Here is an 18,880-nt window from a genome sequence, read left to right as displayed (position 1 = left end):
CTTCACTGCTGCTACACTAAGTCGTGTTATCAATCACTGTTCAATGTTCGTGGAAACTCACTGGGCACCTTGTGTGGAGCACGGAATACAAAGATGAGGTAGACTGGACTCTGCCTTCAAAGGGTTTCTATTTAAATATTTTATATTGACTTTGATGGGGAAGTATAAACTAGTGCCATAGGAGTACTCAAAGAATATCATAGAGTTCCATGGTTTTCAACAGCTCTGAGATCCCACTCCTTTCCGAGAATTTCAACATGAAATTCTCTTCATGTATAACTGCTTTGGGACAAGGTAAATGCAATAAATACAACATGAAGATTCTGAAAGAGGTTTTTCCTGTGCATCTTTATTCTAAGCCACAATTACTTATTAGGAAAGTGAAGTCGCTCAGTTGTGTCTGACTCTTTGTGACGCCAGGGACTGTAGCCTACCAGGCTCCCACATCCATTGGATTTTCCAGGCAAGAGTGTTGGAGTGGATTCTCATTTCCTTCTCCAGGGTATCTTCCCAACCCAGGGATGGAACCCAGGTCTTCCTCATTGCAGGCAGATGTTTTACTGTCTGAGCCACCAAGCCCTCACTATAGAGCCTGTGCTCTGCAACAAGAGAAGCCACCTAAATAAGAAGCCACCTAAATAAGAACCACATCTAGATAGGCCCTGCTCGCCACAACTAGAAAAAACTCATGCAGCAACAAAGACCCAGTGCAGCCGATAAATTAGGGGGGAAAAAAAAAGACAGTTCATTTTAACTGGGCTAATGGGGCAGGAACCTGAAGCGCTGGCTACTGGTAAACTCCTTGGATAATGTCCTGAAGAACAGCCCCAGCTTGTTCAGTTCAGTTCAGTTCAGTCTCTCAGTCGTGTCTGACTCTGCGACCCCATGAACCGCAGCCCGCCAGGCCTCCCTGTCCATCACCAATTCCTGGAGTACATCCAAAATCATGTGCATCGAGTCGGTGATGCCATCCAGCCATCTCATTCTCTGTCATCCCCTTCTCCTCCTGCCCCCAATCTCTCCCAGCAAGAAGGTCTTTTCCAATGAGTCAACTCTTTGCATGAAGTGGCCAAAGTAATGGAGTTTCAGCCTCAGCATCAGTCCTTCCAATGAACACCCAGGACTGATCTCCTTTAGGATGGACTGGTTGGATCTCCTTGCAGTCCAAGGGACTCTCAAGAGTCTTCTCCAACACCACAGTTCAAAAGCATCAATTCTTCGGCGCTCAGCTTTCTTCACAGTCCAACTCTCACATCCATACATGACCACTGGAAAAACCATAGCCTTGATTAGATGGACCTTTGTTGGCAAAGTAATATCTTTGCTTTTTAATATGCTATCTAGGTTGGTCATAACTTTCCTTCCCAGGAGTAAGCGTCTTTTAATTTCATGGCTGTAATCACCATCTGCCATGATTTTGGAGCCCAGAAAAATAAAGTCTGACACTGTTTCCACTGTTACCCCATCTATTTGCCATGAAGTGATGGGACCAGATGCCTTAGTCATGTGTAAAAATTTATTAGGGAAAGAAGCAAATTCCATGATACATCCAGCCTATCCTTGTCCTAATCTAATTTCTGACCAGTCAGAAATATAAGGTAAAACTTTATTTTACTAGCAGCATTTTGATCTCCTTCTTCCTCAAACAACACTTTTCAGATATACCCTGACCTCCAACGTTCTCTCCAGCTCCAAAAATTTGCAATGTCACAATTCCAAGAAAACTTCTGAAAAATAGAAACTCTGAAGTCTTACCAGAATCCTTGCCTAAATTAAACAATGCTTATAAATGCAATAGTCACCCTCAAAATAATTTATTCTCCAACTTAAAAATTTCACGCTACATTTCTTAAAGTGAGTCATATTTTGCAAAAAAGAAATTGTTACATGTTAGTCATACTTCTCTGCTTCACATTCTGGCGCTGAGTTAGAGAGTGGTCAAGGAATCATTTTTTTGTTTGTTTGTTTGTTTGTTTCCTTAAAAAATGCAGTGGTCCATGTCAGTTTCTTCTATGGCTTTGCTACAACTACTGGATAATTATCTGAACACCAGCTGTGGCTTCCTTTGAAACTTTTTGGATATGGCTAGCAAGCATGAGTTCAGACGAAATTACATTTATCTGCTGTTTCCTGTCCTCTAACCAAATGTTTTGACCATTTGTTTAACTTAGAAGGGAGAGGCTGCTGTTTCTCTCTTCAGTAATTCACTTTTGCCAGGATCATAGCAAGTGTTCCGAAGGTCCTGAATAGCGAGACGGTTTGCCAGGTGTCATGTGCAGAGTCCTTATTTCCTGTCCAGGAATGTGATGCAAACTTGGCTCTTGAATCATGGATGTTTTTTGAAACATATTTGTATGTTTAGGGAAACAGATGAAAGAGTACATGTCATTTCAGTAAATACTCTCCCCCCACCACCTCTAACCACAAACAATAACTTAGTCTGGGAGTCCCAAAACTTTTACCCTGAATGCCCCTAGACTAGAAAAAAAAAAGATAATATTTTATTATTATATTGTGGCAAATTAAGGTTCTAAAAATCTTGCCCAGGGATCCACGCCTACAATGCTGTTCTGTATCGTAAAGCTATGATTCTGTCTTCACCAAGGCTCTTTTACATTTGAGTTAGTCATGTATCATTTAACCACCAAGATTCTCTCATGGTAGCCCTAATCCCTGTCTTAACCCACAAGACGTTGTGTTTTCTCCTGGATGTGACATTTCATCTTCATCTTTCAGTTGCTTGAATCCAGCTACCTGTCTTCTGGATCCTTCCTTGCCTCTGCTCCTTGAATCATCTTTTCACTCATGATCCTTGAATTTAATGGCAACAGCTGCCTTTTATTAAACTCTTCTCTGGGAGGAAGTTTAGCAATGAGGTTAAGACCATGATCCTGGGGTCAGATTATTGTGTTTTAAAGCCTGAGGATGCTACTAGTAACACTGGGGCTTACCACAGTTTCCTCGTCCATTAAGTGAGGCTAACAATTCTACCTCCTTCACAGCACTGTATGAGAATTAAATAGATAATACACATAAAGTAACTTTGCTGGCAGGCAGTAAACCATGTTTAATGTTCAGTTCAGTTCAGTTGCTCAGTCGTGTCTGACTCTTTGCGACCCCATGAATCGCAGAACGCTAGGCCTCTCTGTCCATTACCAACTCCCGGAGTTCACTCCAACTCACGTCCATCGAGTCAGTGATGCCATCCAGTCATCTCATCCTCTGTCGTCCCCTTCTCCTCCTGCCCCCAATCCCTCCCAGCATCAGAGTCTTTTCCAATGAGTCAACTCTTCGCATGAGGTGGCCAAAGTACTGGAGTTTCAGCTTTAGCATCACTCCTTCCAAAGAAATCCCAGGGCTGATCTCCTTCAGAATGGACTGGTTGGATCTCCTTGCAGTCCAAGGGACTCTCAAGAGTCTTCTCCAACACCACGGTTCAAAAGCATCAATTCTTCGGTGCTCAGCTTTCTTCACAGTCCAACTCTCACATCCATACATGACCACTGGAAAAACCATAGCCTTGACTAGACGGACCTTTGTTGGCAAAGTAATATCTCTGTTTTTCAATATGCTATCTAGGTTGGTCATAACTTTCCTTCCAAGGAGTAAGCGTCTTTTAATTTCATGGCTGCAGTCACCATCTGCAGTGATTTTGGAGCCCCAAAAAATAAAGTCTGACACTGTTTCCACCATTTCCCCATCTATTTCCCATGAAGTGATGAGACCAGATCCCATGATCTTAGTTTTCTGAATGTTGAGCTTTAAGCCAACTTTTTCACTCTCCTCTTTCACCTTCATCAAGAAGCTTTTTAGTTCCTCTTCAGTTTCTGCCATAAGGGTGGTGTCATCTGCATATCTGAGGTTATTGATATTTTTCCCGGCAATCTTGATTCCAGCTTGTGCTTCTTCCAATCCAGCATTTTTCATGATGTGCTCTGCATAGAAGTTAAATAAACAGGGTGACAATATACAGCCTTGACATACTCCTTTTCCTATTTGGAACCAGTCTGTTGTTCCATGTCCAATTCTAACTGTTGCTTCCTGACCTGCATACAGGTTTCTCAATAGGTAGGTCAGGTGGTCTGGTATTCCTATCTCTTTCAGAATTTTCCACAGTTTATTGTGATCCACACAGTCAAAGGCTTTGGCATAGTCAATAAAGCAGAAATAGATGTTTTTCTGGAATTCTCTTGCTTTTTCGAGATCCAGCGGATGTTGGCAATTTGATCTCTGGTTCCTCTACCTTTTCTAAAACCAGTTTGAACATCTGGAAGTTCACGGTTTATGTATTGCTGAAGCCTGGCTTGGAGAATTTTGAGCATTACTTTACTAGCATGTGAGATGAGTGCAATTGTGCATTCTTTGGCATTGCCTTTCATTGGGATTGGAATGAAAACTGACCTTTTCCAGTCCTGTGGCCACTGCTGAGTTTTCCAAATTTGCTGGCATATTGAGTGCAGCACTTTCACAGCATCATCTTTCAGGATTTGAAAGAGCTCAACTGGAATTTCGTCACCTCCACTAGCCTTGTTCATAGTGATGCTTTCTAAGGCCCACTTGACTTCACATTTCAGGATGTCTGGCTCTAGGTGAGTGATCACACCATTGTGATTATCTTGGGTGTGAAGATCTTTTTTGTACAGTTCTTCTGTGTATTCTTGCCATCTCTTCTTAATATCTTCTGCTTCTATTAGGTCCGTACCATTTCTGCCCTTTATCAAGCCCATCTTTGCATGAAATGTGCCCTTGGTATCTCTAATTTTCTTGAAGAGATCTCTAGTCTTTCCCATTCTGTTGTTTTCCTCTATTTCTTTGCACTGATCCCTAAGGAAGGCTTTCTTATCTCTTCTTGCTATTCTTTGGAACTCTGCATTCAGATGCTTATATCTTTCCTTTTCTCCTTTGCTTTTAGGAATCAGCGAACTAAAATGGACTGGAATGGGTGAATTTAACTCAGATGACCATTATATCTACTATTGCGGGCAGGAATTCCTCAGAAGAAATGGAGTAGCCATCATGGTCAACAAAAGAGTTCGAAATGCAGTACTTGGATGCAATCTCAAAAACGACAGAATGATCTCTGTTTGTTTCCAAGGCAAACCATTCAATATCACAGTAATCCAAGTCTATGCCCCAACCAGGAATGCTGAAGAAGCTGAAGTTGAACGGTTCTATGAAGACCTACAAGACCTTTTAGAACTAATACCCAAAAGAGATGTCCTTTTCATTATAGGGGACTGGAATGCGAATGTAGGAAGTCAAGAAACACCTGGAGTAACAGGCAAATTTGGTTTGGAATACGGAATGAAGCAGGGCAAAGGCTAATAGAGTTTTGCCAAGAAAATGCACTGGTCATAGCAAACACCCTCTTCCAACAACACAAGAGAAGACTCTACACATGGACATTACCAGATGGTCAACACTGAAATCAGATTCATTACATTCTTTGCAGCCAAAGATGGAGAAGCTCTATACAGTCAGCAAAAACAAGACCAGGAGCTGACTGTGGCTCAGATCATGAACTCCTTATTGCCAAATTCAGACTTAAATTGAAGAAAATAGGGAAAACCACTAGACCATTCAGGTATGACCTAAATCAAATCCCTTATGATTATACAGTGGAAGTGAGAAATAGATTTAAGGGACTAGATCTGATAGAATTCCTGATGAACTATGGATGGAGGTTCGTGACATTGTACAGGAGACAGGGATCAAGACCATCCCCATGGAAAAGAAATGCAAAAAAGCAAAATGGCTGTCTGGGAGCCCTACAGTAGCTGTTTAATGTTAGCTTATTATTATTACTGTTCAGGCATTGTGGTAGGCAGCCTCTAAGATGGCTGCATTGATACCTACCTCCCCTGCCCTGATGAAACTCCTCCTCTTGAGTGTGAGGCAGACCCAGTAATTCACATGACTAAGTGGTGGGATATCACTTCTGAGATTAGATTATAATGACTGATTTGTCCTGAGCTCTCTCAGCTTTCTCTTAGAGTGCTCACAGTGGGGAATGCCAGCTGCTATGTTATGAGACAGTCCTCAGAGAGGCTCATGGGTGAACTTAGAAGCAGATCCTCCAAGATGGGCCTTGAGGTGGCTTCAGCCTCAGCTAACATCTCAATTGCAGCCTTGTGAGAGACCTGGCATAACACCCCCTAGATTCCTGACCCATGGAACTGGTGAGATAATAAATGTTCTTTGTTTCCAGTTTGCATGTTTTTGGGTACAGTTGACCCTGAACATCACTAGGGTTTAGTGGTACCTATCCTCTGGTCACTGGAAAATCTGATTATAACTTACAGTTGGCCCTTCTTATACATGGTTCCTCCCTATCCTCGGATCATGTGGTGCTGAAGTACATACTTAATGGGAAAAAATCCATGTGTAAGTGGACTCATTCAGTTCAAGCTCATGTTATTCAAGGGTCAACTACAATTTGTTACATAACAATAGACACCTTGGAGAAGGAAATGGCAACTCACTCCAGTATTCTTGCCTGGGAAACCACATGGCCAGAGGAGCCTGGCAGGCCACAATCCACGGCATCACAAAGAGTCTAACACAACCGAGTGACTAAACAACAACAACACAGTAGATGACTAATACAAATACTATGCTAAATCTTGTCTCATAAAATAGCTCCTTTGTCTTCACAAACACAGAGAAGGGTAAGAAACACTACCCAGATTACAAATGAGGCAATGGAGAGGCAGAGCCCTTGAGTCGCTTGATTACATATAGCCAGTACTTGTTCCTAGCCCAAATTTGAATACTAATCTTTCCGTCTGCTATCTCATCCATTAGGTTTATTGCTTCTCCCCTGAAGCAAATTAATTCTTTCAGTTTTTCATTCCTTCAGTCAATTAATCAATCATTCAACCGTTATGTGCTGGGCACTGCTCTGAGGATTACAGTGATGAAAAAGATTGACACAGTGCTGACCTCATGGAGCTCCCGTCAGTGAGGAGAAGTAAAAGACATATTATGATAAATTCACATCATAGTAAGTGCTGTGGCTGATGTAAACAGTGTGACAGGATGAAGATCAACAGGGGCAGGGGTGAGAGAGTCACTCAGACTGCAGAGTTGGTCGAAGGCTGAAGACTGAAACAGGAGACTGAGTTAGCTTTGGGAAGCCTTTCAGAAAGAGCCATCTAAGAAAATGGGCCTCTCGCTCCTTAATTTCCTACTCCTTGGTTTTCTACAATATCTTTGCTCAGTCGCTACAGTCATGTCTGACTCTTTGCAACCCTGTGGACTCTAGCCCATCAGGCTCCTCTGTCCATGGGATTTTCTAGGCAGGAACACTAGAAAATGGGTGGGTTGCCATGCCTTCCTCCAGGGGATCTTCCCAACCAAGGGATCAAACCTTGTCTCCTGGCAGAGTGGCTTTATCTCAGAAGTACCCCAAGCCCCCAAGAATTGTTCTCCCTTTAGAGAAAATTAAAAACAAAAAACAAAAACCTTGTCTCCTGTTTCTCCTGCGTTGCAGGCGGATCTTTACTGGTTCTTAATACCACAACCTCCAACCTTGGAACCTTACGCAACTCACCTTGGATTTGCTTACTGCTTGGAGTTACATTATGTTCATCATTGATGAATTCGAATTGTTCACATTTGTATCAGCCCTTTAAGATTGTTCCATATTCTCCTTTGTAAATTTGAAAATACTTACCCAATTTAAATTTACCACCATATCCCCTCAAACTTTTGTTTTCTTTATACCTGTGCCAACCCCCAAGTTTATATTGGGATTTGTCCCTCTGCTCATAAAGGGATTATAATTGCAATTTTGCAGCTGTCATATGTGTTGCCTGGCACATGGAATATTCTAGAATGACTTGTTAATGTTGATAAATGTAAAGATGTTTGCTGTAAAGTCATTAAAGTCCAGAGTAATAGTATCCGAATTATAAGAAAAAAATTCAAATATCCATTAAATAGTAAGAAATAACTCCTTGTTCTCATGGGAGCTTACATTCTGGAGTAGAAGTCCAAGCCCTCATCTTAACTATGAAGAATAGTATATTAATGAAAATATATTTTAGCTAACATTCCATTTCCTGAACATAGTCTTTTAGAGTGGACAGTTTATAACATACTGGGTTTGAAATACAGATGGTTTTTATTTTAATTGATTTGAAAATGCAAATAAGTAGGACCTATCCCATGTATAGAAGATGAGAAAAGATATGAGGGTTGGTGAGGAGACAGTAGGAGAAAAATATGGGAAAGAAGAGAAAAGATGGAAAGGGCAGTAATCCAAGGGATATGGGAAAGAAGAGAAAAAATGGAGAGAGCAGTGGTCCAAGGTGATCTTGCCATGAATTAGATTTTGTATTAACAGCTGCAAACACAGATGAAGTGATGCTTAAAACAAAACATGGATGCCTTCAAAACAAACTTTGCATATTGGCTCAATAAAGAAAAGTTGGCATTTACTTGCAGCTTTAATATTGCCCATGATTTTCATGGCACTTTGGCTATAAAATTCAAACCTAATTTGTACGCTCAACATGGTCATTCCTTATGTCAGAATTAAAGCCCTTTTAACTGAAATTGAGTCCATCCTTGCAGTACATTCTATTGGCTAAAGTACTAAATAGAATGAGGGTTCTTTAATACAAATTGAGACCTTGAAATGGTTTATAAAGGAGACTAAAATGTAAGCAATCTGGTCTGAAAATAACCATTGAGGAACTATAGCTGTTTAAGCAGCTATGCTGCATGGAGTGTACAACTGGTCTTTTAACTGTTGCAATAAATACATTGGTTAAATCACTCAGTGTTATATTTAATAAGTTGATCTGTTTAATCACTGCCACAAACAGCCTCCTATTGAAATGGTGGTGCTTTCAGTTTCATTCAGCAAATTTACCTTCAGTGAACTTACAAACTACAAGTGAATTATTGAGTTTCCCACAGGGAAGTCTCATTGCTTGTGCATTCTAAAAATTCAGACATGTTTGAAGGGATCTCTTTCAATAAGTAACAGGAAGATTTTCCTTAAATAATGCATGAGAGGCACCTATTTCACACTTTTAGTATTGTCTGCTAATCAGACTTATCAAGCTTCTTTCATGTAGTGTACCAGAAAATTAAGAGTAAAAAGGTCTGAACAGATACTTTTTAGAATCATTTGTGATAGAAATTGACGTATTTGTATGTGTGTATGTGTGCCAACAAAAACAATTGACCAGATACAGACTTAAAGAAGGGGCAGGGTTCCAGAATTATTTAGAGGTTTTATTTGCAAAAGTAGAAAATCTTTGTGAGGTTATAGAATTATTATCAAATATTCAGAAATAGTCTCTCTCAGTTGAACAACAATATCTGATGAGAATCAAATCAGTCTTTGTTAGACTAGGAATGGGTTCGTGCTAATTCGGCAGCTTTCTGTCATGTGGGAGCCAACCTTTCTAAAGTTGAGCATTTCAAATTTCCAAGCTGCTGTTGAAGCTACATTCTCTGACCATTTTAAAGAGTTTTTCCTTGTGCAAATTATTTGCCTTTTCTGAGGCTTGGATTAAAGCTGACCTTAGGACATTATTTCTATGCATGTCTAACAGACAATCTACCCAGACTCTTGACTTTTCCTGAAACAATGTGCCTGAAACCTGACTATCCACACACTGAATTTCCCTTTATCACTGGGCAGTTTTTTTTTTTTCTTTTTTTTTTTTTTAATCTACAATGCACTCAACACATAAAACTTCTTAGCTAGACTAACCTTTATTTCTTGATTGACTTCTGGATAAGTATCCCAAGGTACTCAGGGTATTGGTCTTCTTTATCTGGTCTCTTTCATCCTTGAAATAAGCAAGAAGTTTCAAGATTAAAAAAGCTGGCAAGCATAAATATTAAGCCACATTTCTTATTTCAATACTCACTAGAATTAGAGAATCTTACAGATGCAAGAGATCCCAGAAGTCACACTGATCAGCATGGTTAACTTGGTAATTCATGACTCCTGAGTTAGTCTAAGGCTGATAATGTCTCCTTTGCCATAGTCTGTCCACATATAATATTAGGTTTTGAGGACTACTGGAGTGTTCTCTTAGGTGATGGGTTATAGTTTCATGACATAACATTATGAAATAGAGGCAAATATTTGTGTAATGCCTACCATGTGCTAAGCAGTATTCTAGCACTTCATATAGCTCATTGAACTCACATGTAACCTTCGTGACAACTCTTACCATATACTATTATTTTCCACACTTTACATATGAGGAAACTGGGGAGACTAAAAAACCTGGGCAAGGTAAGACAGCTAGTAAATAGGAGAATCAGGAGTCAGATCCTGGCAGCTTGGTTCCAGACTCTATGCTTAACAAGTACCTCAATAAAATAAAAGGAATTCTTATATCAAGTAATGATAAATTTATAGAGGTACCATTGCAAAAGCCCATAAAGTTTTTTTCTGATCTCCCTGAAGGCTTTGTGGTGATCCATCCACTCACTCTTTTTCATTGCCTTTGAGAATGGCCAGCGTCTATTTACAAAGTTGTTAGCAATCATTAGGTATGCCACTTCTGGACAGGAAGAGTACTACTCTATGGAAAGATAACCAGCTTATTTGTGGCTTCAATATATCTGAGACTTGGTTTCAAAAACTGTAAGCTATGACCAATAGCTCACAGCTGTACTGTGGTCAAATGCGTCTTTACTTTGTGAAGATTATGTAGGCAGCTCTTCTCTGTGGGTGTGTGATTCTTGATCCTAGAAATTACTTCTACAACTAGACTTCTTCTTGGAAGAGGTCATGGCAAAACACTTCAGTGTTCTTGCCTGGGAAATCCCATGGACAGAGGAGCCTGGCAGGCTACAGTCCATGGGGTCACAAAGAGTTGGACATGACTGAGTATATACATACACATGCACACATGATTTCCATATAATAACTATACACTCAGAAGAATGCCTACTACGAAAAAGGCTGACAATAGCAAGTGTTGACAAGGATGTGGGTCAATCAGAATTCTCATATATTGTTCACAAGAATAGATTTTGGCACAGCCATTTTTAGATGGCTGTTTGGCATTATCTACCAAAGATAAAGATAGGCTTATTTTTAAATTTTCAAATACCACTTCTAGGTATGTAACCAACAGAAATGCATACACATGCTTATCAAAAGGCCAGCACCAGAATACTTTTTACAGCACTAATTGTAAAAGCCCAAAGCTGGAAGGATAAAAAAGATAAATATGCATCTGCACAGTAGGCAAACCAACTGTGATACAGTCACACAATGGGATGCTACATTGATCTACAGATAGGTGCAAAAATATGAATCAGTCTCACAAATATACTGTTGAGTAAAAGAAGCCAGACCAAAAAGCCATACATACTGTATGAGTCACTTTATGTAATGTATGCAAACTGGTAAAACCTCTGAGTGCTTTAAGCTTATCCCCTGGATGGGCAGAGATGGGGAGGGGCATCAGGAGATTTCTGAGTTCCTGGTGGTGTTCTGTTTTTTTTTTTTTTTAGGGGGGGTGCTAGTTACATGGATGTAATCAGTTTATTAAAATTCTGTTGAGCTATACTCTTAAAAGACTTCCCTGGTGGCTCAGACGGTAAAGCGTCTGTTTACAATGCAGGAGACCCGGGCCATCCCTGGGTTGGGAAGATTCCCCTGGAGAAGGAAATGGCAATCCACTCCAGGACTATTGCCTGGAAAATCCCATGGACAGAGGAGCCTGGTAAGCTACAGTCCACGGGGTTGCAAAGAGTCGGACACGACTGAGCAACTTCACTTTCACTTTCATACTCTTATGATGTGCACACTTTTCTGTAGGTATGTTATATGTTAGTAAAAGATTTTTTAAAAAAAGTTATAGGCATGCAGTTTCCCCGCATAGTCTAGTGAATAGTACATACCATCAGTGTTTCAAGATAGTGAGTGAGTCTACTCTTCCTCAGAGAATGACTCTTGATTCTGGGAAGAAAGCCTGGCCAAATCCCATCACCCTTTAACCAAACAGAACCAAATAGGCCGAAGTGAATATTTAAAATGTAATCAACCTCTTTTTTAGATTTGTAAAAATGTTTGGATTAAAGAATAAATAAACAGGGTTTTCAACTAGAAAAACTGTCCCATTTTGACCTTCATATTAATTTTCTAGATAGTTTAACTTGGAATTAAACTTTTATGTGTCCATGGGGGCGTGAGGGAATGTGTTTGAGTTGTTGTATACTAGTATTCAGGCTTCCCAGATGGTTCTAGTGGTAAAGAACACAGTGCAAGAGATGTAAAAGATGTGGGTTTGATCCCTGGGTCAGGAAAATCCCCTGGAGGAGGGCATGGCAATCCATTCCAGTATTCTTGACTGGAGAATCCCATGGACAGAGGAACCTGGTGGGGCTCAGGGTCCGCAAGTTCTCAAAGAGTCGGACACGACAGAAGCAATGTAGTATGCATGCAGGCATGCTAGTGTTCCTAGCAGCATAACTTGCAGCCTGAGTCTCTTCTGAAAAAATAATATGTGCTTAATTTATTAAAATTCTAGAGTATTCAGGCTTTTTCAAACCAATAAAAGAGACACATATTGAGAAATAATTCAAGTTGACTATTCTACAATTTTGTGAATAACATATAACACTGTGATTAATGTTCAAGATGCATTTCTCTTAGGAATTCAGATTCAACTTGCTTTGCCTAAGGTACCATTCTGGATATTTCATATTCTTCATCTAATTTTGATTGTAGCTATAGATAATGGTTTTGGGTCTTTATTTTCATGATACAGATAAGAAAACTGAGGCTATTGAAATTGTCTTGTTCAGCAAGAATTCCGACTCCAAATCTAAGCCTTTTCTGTCATACTAGTGATCCTCAGAGATGATATTTTAGAGACTGTCACTGCTGAGAGATCCAGGAGACAGGAAGTCTTTTGCTATGCTGACAAAGGCACCATCCTATGCAGATGAATAAACAGATGTTAGGCTAGAAGATGGAGAAGGCAATGGCACCCCACTCCAGTACTCTTGCTGGGAAAATCCCATGGACGGAGGAACCTAGTAGGTTGCAGTCCACGTGGTCACTAAGAGTCGGACAAGACTGAGTGACTTCACTTTCACTTTTCACTTTCATGCATTGGAGAAGGAAATGGCAACCCACTCCAGTGTTCTTGCCTGGAGAATCCCAGGGACGGGGGAGCCTGGTGGGCTGCTGTCTATGGGGTTGCACAGAGTCAGACACGACTGAAGTGACTTAGCAGTAGTAGCAGGCTAGAAGAAGTGGGTACAGAGATGGAACATGGGTGGACAGAGCTTGCCAAGCATTTCCATTCCTTTCTATTGAGGGCGAGGTCTAGGTAAACAAAATCCTATCCAAGTTTTTTTTGTTTGTTTTTTTTCTGAATCAGACATGATTTTGACTACCTCAATACGGGGGAATTTAACAATCCTTTTTCTTCTGCACCAAATGTTGATAAAAAGGAACAAACCACAGGGCCCCTTTTTGTCCTATGGTCTTGACCTTGGAATTGCTAAAGAATGTTTTCATATTTCTTTGTCACAAGTTCTGTTGGAACTGAAGAGAGAAGAAATTAAATTCTGTAAACAAAGTTCAGAAAGACGCCCTTTGGTTCCAGGAAAGAATTTACTTCGGCTCTGCATTCAATCTGGTTTGAATTGGCAGCTGCAACATCTTTGGGAAGTCCCTAAGTAGCTTGGAGAACTGATGCTACATAAAAGAGTAATTGCTGTCATTTGAAATAATTAATGTTTGAGTCCTTGGGTGGTATTGTGAGAAGCAAAATATTTATTAGACTGGCCTGTATATGTAAGGAAAAACTAGACCCTGGAGACAGTAACATTAAAAAAAAAAAAAAGAAAGATAAAAAAGAATAATGACCTCAACTCTCTTCCTATTACAGAAAGGAGGAAAAAAAGCTACTGGGATGACAGACATTTTATTCTTTGTGCCTTTTTCTTGAAAACAAAAACTGGGACATGGAATAGCAGCAGGACATGGAATGAGTTAGTTATTTGTCACTTTGTCCTTGTATCTCTCCTTAGCTCTTGCAATCTTAGCTCTAACTGCATGTCCACTTTGAAATATTATTCTGCATGAATTTATTTCACTGTGTGTGTCTGGTGAACTTTTTCTCTATCTTCTGTTTCTCTATCTTGAATGTGAATTGAGCAATGGCTAGACTTTGGTTTGAAAGGTCAGCCTTCAAGAGGCTTTTAATTTCCCTCTAGCCTCCAGGACTAACCCCTAAGTAACTACCATAAAAGCTGATCCCAAAAAGCTTTCCCAAAGAGGGGTCAAGGTTTCTGAATTTTAAATCCTGGCCTGTCATTTGACCAAAAGTTGTCCTGGTTTGTGCACTTGCTTATATTTGGTTGTTTACTTCAGAATAATTACATAATTCTAATTGAGCCAAACTGAAGCACATCTGGGGAGCAGCTACCCAATAACTGCTCATGGAGTGAATGAATGAATTGGCTTACTTACCTAAACCTTGTTTCCATCTTTGGATCTGAGAACTAGTGCTTGAATTGACCCTTCCACGTTTGTTCCAAAACTTGTATGCTGCACCAGCATGTCTGGTTATTGTCATCTTGGATATTCCTCTGAAATTTCTTTAATAAAAGGATGAATTTAATGAATATGCAACTAGCCCATAACAGGGGTTACAAACTAACAGTTCATTGGCCAAATCCACACCCAAACATTTTTTATTTGACTTTCAGAGTCTTTTAAGGTTTTTAATTAAAATTTAGGAGTTGGGGATTTTACCCAAAAATATAGATTCTAACTGCTTGCAGTAGATCTATATTTTTCCCACAGCATCATATGGTGGATCAGAATATCAGCTACCTGTTTCAGCAAGTCATGAGCCCTACACTTTACCCCTATTCATGTCTGCCCTAAGAGGAGATGCCGTTAATGATTTTATTTGCTGTTACTCTTCAAATCAGAGAAGGCAATGGCACCCCACTCCAGTACTCTTGCCTGGAAAATCCCATGGATGGAGGAGCCTGGTAGGCTGCAGTCCCTGGGGTCGCTAGGAGTCGGACACGACTGAGCGACTTCACTTTCACTTTTCACTTTCATGCATTGGAGAAGGAAATGGTAACCCACTCCAGTGTTCTTGCCTGAAGAATCCCAGGGACGGGGAGCCTAGTGGGCTGCCATCTATGGGGTTGCACAGAGTCAGACACAACTGAAGCGACTTAGCAGCAGCAGCAACTCTTCAAATATATGGTAAATATGTATTTCCCTGTACCACAAGTTTAGACTAAGAGCTGTATAATTTTAGAAAAAAAGGAAATAAGTATGTGTTTTTCTTTTAATAGGAAAGTAAATTCATTTACAGAAATGTATCATTTTTAATTTGCCTGGCCCATTTGAGTATTTGATTTTACAACTCTTGCCCTAGTGTCTTTTTTCTGTGATAAATATTCTATGCTTTTCATTTCTCATAGCTTTACAAAAGCTAGAACCCAGAGAGAGAACTACTGTTTTCTGTAAAATAAATCTTTATTATTTTTATTTTTCCTATCAGTGTTCTTCTGAATAGTGATAAATTTAGATTAAAAGCTTATCAGAGACTGCTGATAGAGTGGTAAAAATCAAGGAGATGGAGTTATAGATAGGACATAAATAAATCCAGTCCATGGCGTGAGGACCTGGGGTCACATATGGGGCTGAGCCAAGCTGGAGGCAGGCAGGAAGCTGAGAACTGTATCACAAAGATCAGATAGCAACCAAGTCAAGAATTTACTGGAAGAACCAAGTCAGAGCTCAGGAAACTCAAAGAGGAAAACATGTTTGGAACTTGTGTCCCGCCTAGGTTTTAACACTTCAGCACACATAGAAACTTGAGGCCAGGTCGGTTATTTTTAATCTTTTTTCTTAAAAATCATATTCTAATATCTTCCACTATATAACTTAATTACAACATAAAAATGGTTTCTTCAGCAATTTTTCTAACAGTATACATTAAAGTATAACATATACAAGTATGCAGCTTGAGGATTTTTTAAATAAGTGAACAAACCAGGTAATCAGCATCCAAGTTAAAAAATAAAACATTGCCAACATCTTCACGGCCTTTCTAGGCATTATCCTTCTAAGGCTGACCACTATCCTTATATAATACATTTTTCTTGTTTTCTAATTATATATATATGGAATCATGCAGTATTTACTGGCTTTTTTGATTCAGTATTATATTTGTGAAAATCACACATTGTTGCATGTAGCAATAATGTTTTGTTTTACTGATATTGTATGAAAACACCATAATTTATATATTCATTCTACTCAATGTATATTTGAGCTATTGTTCTCCTTGTCTTTTTCATTTTAGCTATTCATGTAATTGTGAATAATCTGTAAAGGTGAGCACCTTTTCTTATGTTGATTGGCCATTTGAATATTTCTTTTTGAGAAGCATTTTTTCATGTCTTTTTTTTTTTGTATTTTCTTTTTTTTTATTTTAAATTTTATTTTATTTTTAAACTTTACAAATTGTGTTAGTTTTGCCAAATATCAAAATGAATCTGCCACAGGTATACATGTGTTCCCCATCCTGAACTCTCCTCCCTCCTCCCTCCTCATACCATCCCTCTGGGTCGTCCCAGTGCACTAGCTCCAAGCATCCAGTATCGTACATCGAACCTGGACTGGCAACTCGTTTCATACATGATATTATACATGTTTCAATGCCTTTCTCCCAAATCTTCCCACCCTCTCCCTCTGCAACAGAGTCCATAAGACTGTTCTATACATCAGTGTCTCTTTTGCTGTCTCGTACACAGGGTTATTGTTACCATCTTTCTCAATTCCATATATGTGCGTTAGTATACTATATTGGTGTTTTTCTTTCTGGCTTACTTCACTCTGTATAATAGGCTCCAGTTTCATCCACCTCATTAGAACTGATTCAAATGTATTCTTTTTAATGGCTGAGTAATACTCCATTGTGTATATGTACCACTGCTTTCTTAACCATTCATCTGCTGATGGACATCTAGGTTGCTTCCATGTCCTGGCTATTGTAAACAGTGCTGCGATGAACATTGGGGTACACGTGTCTCTTTCCCTTCTGGTTTCCTCAGTGTGTATGCCCAGCAGTGGGATTGCTGGATCATAAGGCAGTTCTATTTCCAGTTTTTTAAGGGATCTCCACACTGTTCTCCATAGTGGCTGTACTAGTTTGCATTCCCACCAACAGTGTAAGAGGGTTCCCTTTTCTCCACACCCTCTCCAGCATTTATTGCTTATAGACTTTTGGATCACAGTCATTCTGACTGGCATGAAATGGTACTTCATAGTGGTTTTGATTTGCATTTCTCTGATAATGAGTGATGTTGAGCATCTTTTCATGTGTTTGTTAGCCATCTGTATGTCTTCTTTGGAGAAATGTCTATTTAGTTCTTTGGCCCAGTTTTTGATTGGGTCATTTATTTTTCTGGAGTTGAGCTCTAGGAGTTGCTTGTATATTTTTGAGATTAGTTGTTTGTCAGTTGCTTCATTTGCTATTATTTTCTCCCATTCTGAAAGCTGCCTTTTCACCTTGCTAATAGTTTCCTTTGATGTGCAGGAGCTTTTAAGGTTAATTAGGTCCCATTTGTTTATTTTTGCTTTTATTTCCAATATTCTGGGAGGTGGGTCATAGAGGATCCTGCTGTGATGTATGTCAGAGAGTGTTTTGCCTATGTTCTCCTCTAGGAATTTTATAGTTTCTGGTCTTATGTTTAGATCTCTAATCCATTTTGAGTTTATTTTTGTGTATGGTGTTAGAAAGTGTTCTAGTTTCATTCTTTTACAAGTGGTTGACCAGATTTCCCAGCACCACTTGTTAAAAGAGATTGTCTTTAATCCATTGTATATTCTTGCCTCCTTTGTCAAAGATAAGGTGTCCATATGTGCGTGGATTTATCTCTGGGCTTTCTATTTTGTTCCATTGATCAATATTTCTGTCTTTGTGCCAGTACCATACTGTCTTGATATCTGTGGCTTTGTAGTAGAGCCTGAAGTCAAGTAGGTTGATTCCTCCAGTTCCATTCTTCTTTCTCAAGATCGCTTTGGCTATTCGAGGTTTTTTGTATTTCCATACAAATTGTGAAATTATTTGTTCTAGCTCTGTGAAGAATACTGTTGGTAGCTTGATAGGGATTGCATTGAATCTATAAATTGCTTTGGGTAGTATACTCATTTTCACTATATTGATTCTTCCAATCCATGAACATGGTATATTTCTCCATCTATTAGTGTCCTCTTTGATTTCTTTCACCAGTGTTTTATAGTTTTCTATATATAGGTCTTTAGTTTCTTTAGGTAGATATATTCCTAAGTATTTTATTCTCTCTGTTGCAATGGTGAATGGAATTGTTTCCTTAATTTCTCTTTCTGTTTTCTCATTATTAGTGTATAGGAATGCAAGGGATTTCTGTGTGTTGATTTTATATCCTGCAACTTTACTATAGTCATTGATTAGTTCTAGTAATTTTCTGGTGGAGTCTTTAGGGTTTTCTATGTAGAGGATCATGTCATCTGCAAATAGTGAGAGTTTTACTTCTTCTTTTCCCATTTGGATTCCTTTTATTTCTTTTTCTGCTCTGATTGCTGTGGCCAAAACTTTCAAAACTATGTTGAATAGTAATGGTGAAAGTGGGCACCCTTGTCTTGTTCCTGACTTTAGAGGAAATGCTTTCAATTTTTCACCATTGAGGATAATGTTTGCTGTGGGTTTGTCATATATAGCTTTTATTATGTTGAGGTATGTTCCTTCTATTCCTGCTTTCTGGAGAGTTTTTATCATAAATGGATGTTGAATTTTGTCAAAGGCTTTCTCTGCATCTTTTGAGATAATCATATGGTTTTTATTTTTCAATTTGTTAATGTGGTGTATTA

General features: G+C 39.2%; 1 long non-coding RNA gene across 1 annotated transcript in view; it reads right to left on the bottom strand.

The window, feature by feature from the left end:
• The window catches only part of LOC133239136 (uncharacterized), a 29,178-nt gene extending 12,388 nt beyond the window's left edge, over window positions 1-16,790 (bottom strand). Inside the window, exons 1-3 of the long non-coding RNA XR_009733733.1 lie at window positions 14,471-16,790; window positions 11,887-11,976; window positions 9,731-9,809 (exon numbers count right to left, since the gene is read on the bottom strand). This is a non-coding gene — a long non-coding RNA (uncharacterized LOC133239136). The remainder of the gene's footprint in view (window positions 1-9,730; window positions 9,810-11,886; window positions 11,977-14,470) is intronic.
• Window positions 16,791-18,880: the final 2,090 nt, after the last annotated feature.

The sequence above is a fragment of the Bos javanicus genome, chromosome 26 (assembly GCF_032452875.1).
Source record: "Bos javanicus breed banteng chromosome 26, ARS-OSU_banteng_1.0, whole genome shotgun sequence".
In the NCBI taxonomy this organism is placed as follows: Eukaryota; Metazoa; Chordata; class Mammalia; order Artiodactyla; family Bovidae; genus Bos; species Bos javanicus.
The sequence above is the reverse complement of the archived record's forward strand: the minus strand, read 5'-3'. Positions and strand labels throughout refer to the sequence as shown.